The sequence below is a fragment of the Gavia stellata genome, chromosome 12 (genome assembly GCF_030936135.1).
Source record: "Gavia stellata isolate bGavSte3 chromosome 12, bGavSte3.hap2, whole genome shotgun sequence".
In the NCBI taxonomy this organism is placed as follows: domain Eukaryota; kingdom Metazoa; phylum Chordata; class Aves; order Gaviiformes; family Gaviidae; genus Gavia; species Gavia stellata.
Window position 1 is genome coordinate 11,272,774 of NC_082605.1, and position 5,450 is coordinate 11,278,223.

Here is a 5,450-nt window from a genome sequence, read left to right on the forward strand (position 1 = left end):
TCCCCAGTACATGTAATAAAAAGCTGTAAGCATTTGAGTTCACTTTTTATGAAACATGCTTAGAGTTGCAGGAACAGCCTGAATTCCATCATTTGAAAGATCTTCGGAATTTGTAGATGCCTTGTTACCAGTACACTACATCTACTGAAAATAAGTTGAGGCTCTTTAAGTCTTTTTATGGAAATTGATGTTGCAAACAGAATTTACTAGCTCTGAACTAAGAGACTATGCTAATCCTACATCCGAGAGTCAATCCTGTTAAAGCATTTTTCAAAGCAGTGTCTGTTTACAGCTTGTAATCTGAACTCCCTGTTCCATACCCTGTGTAATATTTATTTTGTATAGTACTAAATGCGCATTCACCTTTTGATCCAGAAGAGAAAACTTGTTTGAAGAGAAATATTTATTTTTGCACTAATTACTATAAATACTAACATCCAGTGGAACAGAAGATGTCTCTCTAACAGTGGCATGAAAATAACAGGAAATGTAGAAAGAGAAGAATATACATAAACTCCAAGTTATATTATAACAGTTATGAGTGTTTTACAGTTCACTGCAGGGCATTTCTGGTGTTCAGGAATGGAAGCAATGTTGAGAATATCTCCCTCTCAGCTGGTGACGGTGCAGCCCTTCATAGCTGGAGTTGCTCAGTGCTGATAAAGTAGTGAGGAATCTCAGGCCCTCGCTGCTAGATGGCTGTAGGAGCATAGAGGGATCAGTAGCCATAGATCTCCTCGCGCGCTGGAGTGGCCGTGTGTTGGCTAAAGGCGGCAGTCTCCTCCTGCTTCTGGCGCTGGAGATTCGAATTCCTGTGTAGAAGTTCGCTGTATCTGGCTCCTGTCACAGGAGAGAAGGGGGAGCAGCGCCTGCCCTTGCAGTGCTGGGCAGGACCAGCAGCGCCTGCTGCATGGGGGCTGCTACTGCAGCAGGAGCTAGAGCAGCGCTCGGAGCAGGTGTTACTGGCACCACAGCCTAGGGAAGGGCTTGGGCAGCCTCGGAAGGGGTCACAGTACTCCGCCTTAAAAGAGGGGGTGGAGGGGGAGGCTGAGCAGCAGAAAGCCTCCAGGTTCTCTGCCCAAGTTAGTTAGCCACTCCTCTTCCAGTACATTTTTCATCCCCAGAGTAGCCAGTCACTTGCAGAAATACCTGTTTTTGCTGTTGCCCAGTCAGGCCAAATGGCATTGCCCTGTGGCCAAATTCAGCTAGAACACTATCACATGGACCACACAAATCTGAGGCTTTTTTCAAAAAAAGAGTGGCATTTTTGTTTCATATATAGTCTTCTATTCTCAGCTCTCATCCTTAAGAGACTGTTTTTATTCTTGCCAACAAAAATGTACAGAGAGGCAGCAAATCCAGTTTTTTCCCTTTCTGTGCCTAAATCTAGGCTTACTGATAGTTGCATGGCAGCCAGTTTGTCTCTGCAAATCGTTCCAGTTCATGTTTCTTCCTCTTTGTTTTTTTGTTTGTTTTTACTTACTGGTATTTCTGGTTTCTATCAAATAATACGACAGCATAGCACAAGGTTACTGTGTCTTACTGTATCTTCCTCAAGTACATGCTGAAGATGAAGTAGTTTTGAAACAGCACAGGAAGAGTATGAAATCAGTGGTGTCCAGTTTCTAGACTCTAGTCCCCCAGCTTGTCAGAGTAGGGCTGATAGTGTTAACCAGTTTAGCTGCAATAGCCCTAGCTCCATACAGCAGACAGTTAACAGAGGAGCAATCTCATCAAAACACATTTCTGATGTGTAGCCTGGTTTGCATTAGCCTTACTGAAGAGATGTCAGAAAATTGAATTGCTCTATTTTTTCTCAAAACCTACCACTACTGTTTGACATAAATCTGCAAAGATGAGGAAGAAAGCAGGAGAACAAAGTTGGCAGATGAATTTACTGTCATATGGGATTTTTCAGATTTAGCAATACATGATTGGAATTACTCCATTTGCTTTTCAGGCTTTCCAGCTATGCCATTAAATGTAGTTTTCCAAAACAGACAGCATAGAAATGAAGTGCATTTCATTTGTGTTAGGTGATTCTTAACCACTAAAAAAGGGGGAAATGATTGAAGAGAGTGGTTAAAGAAAAGAGATTGATATGCATGAATGAAATGAGGGGGAGGGGTTGCTTATTTAGGAGAGTTTCACTGGTGTAAAATGAGCAAAAAGATACAAAAGCATGTGGGAGAGTCACGAAAGCTGCAAGAGCAAATAGCAGGTCGGAGCAGGTCGGAAGAGATGAAGTTAAACAGGAATGGTGCAGTGAGTTAGCAGTGGGGTGGGAATTACAGAGTTTTGCTTAAAGGGAGGATCACCTGGCCCAGTAATTAGGACTACCTCAAGGAAGAAAATAGCTGCTGAGGTTTTATCCATGCCCTCCTCCCCGAAATAATAAACTATTTGGTACCTTTTTTCCCCATGGGGTTTAGAGCTACTTCACTGGAAAACATTCTGTTCATTAAAAAAAAAAAAAATTAAGAGTGCTTAGTATTTTCCTTGAGAGTAGGACTTTTGATATAAACACCTCATGTTCTCCTGGGAACTACTGCGGTAGGATTTCACCACCCGAGCATTTTACTATTCTAAGTAAATTACTGGTTGGTTTCTCTCCTGTAATTTATTTCTCCCATTTAGTATTTCCTATTGCCTTTTACTTACAGACTGATCTTTCAAGCACTTCCAGCTGAAGCTGTAATTTGCTTCATGTGCATCTACTGTTATTTCAGACACTCCTGAAAATACTCTTTCAAGTACATGATTGTAAAGTGACTTTGCATGGGTACCGAATCGGCAGTGTTATTGAGGACTAACTTTTTATGTTGCTAATTGCAGCCTCACACTTACTGACACATTTTTTCCCTCAGGTAAAGGGATATTAAGTTTGTTACAGTATGTAGATTTACACGCTGCAGACCAAGCAAGTCTGGCTGTCAGTTGTTTCAAGCTACATACATTCTTTATGTATGTAATGGCATGAATATCAAAATATATAGGTGTGCTTATGGGTATGCATTTTATTGCATTATACATAATACCTAGCACTCCTCTATGGCCACTAATAGATTTCTCCAAGTTTAAATCAGAGGACAAGTTAAGAGACATATACAACTTAGCCACATATAACTGGTTACGAGCAGGTAGTGTAAACTACTTTGAATTTGATAGTCTATTACTTCCTTAATCTGTTTAGGTTTGAAATCTTATCAAGACAATTTATGATCTAACAGTAAAGTAATATTTAAGAGTTAAGGAACATTCCCCCCTGTACAGTGCTATCAGATTTCATCTTTATATGGATGTAAACCCAGAGCTGAACATCCTGAAACAGCTGAAGCTATTTATGAAGATATAATTTACGTACATTAATATAAAGAAGCAAATTTGACTGTGCATATGTTTAAGGTAAATTCTGATGAATTAGTTGCACAGAATTTAGGAGAAGCCAGTGGAGAAAATTATGTTATAATGTAGACTCTTGTTATTTCGGAAGTAATTCACATAGAGAAAGAAAACCCGCCTCTGCTTAGTGAATTTAGTAGAGATACTGTCTAGTCTAACAGCAAGAGCTGATATTTTATATTCTTTCTGTTGCTCTATTTTACAAAATTTCTTGCAAGTCAATTGGTCTCCAAGGCTTTTCTTTTTAACCAAGCAGTAAGTTGATTTTTTTTTTTTCCGTGCCACAGTGGTATCTTAAGTTGTCATGACAAGAATAAGTCTGTGTATCATTGTGAATGGACTTGTATTCCTAATGAAGTTTATATTGCAAGCCAAGGATTTTGTACAATCTTTCAGGTCATTTTTATAATAGAGTGGAGTGGTCAAATTCTTACGATGATGTTCTGGGTTGGTCCTGTTCTGGTGAAGTGTAAGTGATTTTTGCAATGTTTGAGACTGATTTGCACATTTTCCCTGAATAGCCGTATTAAAAAGCTCCAGTGGCATACTTAAGTCAACTTTGATTGTTGTGTCTTAATCTTGGAAACACGGATACTAAACATATTATGCCAGGGATTCAGTCAGCATTTTGTAGATTAAATAAAAGCTTAACTATAGTAACTTTCTGGATGGGATTATGTACTGAAGCAAAATCTCCTGCATTTTTGTAATACTGACTTCCAGGAAGTACCGTTATTGGTGACAGGATGTGTTCCCTTCCATTAAATGAAGTTTTAATATGCAGTTCAATCCCTCTATTGTCAAAGTGTATCTATCTCAGTTCTCTTAATTTTAATTATATTAGCCAGATAACCTCAGAGGAAGTTACTGTACTTGGGAATGCTGATAACTTATTTTTGCAACAATCAAAGACTGGTAGAAGAAACTCTTTACCCTCGTAGCTGGCTATTCAGTGCACATATTGTTGTAGTCACATACAACGTGTAGCACTCTGCAGAGCTGTGGTTATGAGAATGATCAGAATTCACATGTACAGAGGCTATACCAGCACAACCATTAACGTGGGTACTGATACATATCTACACGGGCTTCATTAGTTTATTATATGATAAACACCATGTAAAAAGCAATGAGTCATAACTACATTATGGTTAAATTTGTATTTTATAAGGTTTGTAGATTTTTCTGGGGAAAAGCAAGACTTTTGAATTATGTAACTTCCGTGATAAAGTTGCATGTATAACTAGGAAAAAAAAAAAAAAAATCTATGCTTACTTGATAATGAAGGAATAAATACTACTAATGCCAACTGTGTTGATGAAATTTTTTTTTTTCCCTAAAATATGGACTGACAGTTGCAGTACTTTCAGAAAGAACAGGCATGCTGTGGGTCTGTGGGTACTGTGTAAGACTTCCTAAGACAACTGTGACTGCTTACAGATAGTGTTCCAAAAGTTTCAGCTCCAACTATATGAAGAGAAACCAAAAATTGCAAGCATACCTTTGGACAGCACTGTAAAAGGAAAACCTAGTTCTAGAGAAAGCAATCAAAATCCATGGTGGATGAGACATAGCAATACCTGAGAATGACATGCAGAACTAACACGTCTTTCAGAAGTAGTGCCGCCTTGTTGAAACATCGGTATTTCACACTAGCTGCTGTGATAAGCGGAGGATTCTATAGCTGTTAATCCCATTTCACTGCTTAGAATGTGGGATTGCTTAATTGGGTGAAAAAAATAAATCTACTTAGGCTGCTCTTCAGAACTTCAAGGCAGGACTTAACAAACAAAAACTCTACTTCTTGGCAAGAGAAAGGGAAGTACAAGAGAAAAAAGAACCACATCCCTTCCTGGTGTTAGTTAAATCCCTGACCTTTAACTAAACCCTGAGTTTCAACCCTGCAGTGGGGGTAGTGTTATCTGTTACAACAGGCTTTAACTTAGCAGTAACACAAGGTTTGCAGCCCTATGTTTTACAGTTCCTTAACTTCTCACACTAAGCATTTAAAATACTGTTGCTGTAACTTTCAGATAGTTTATATTCCA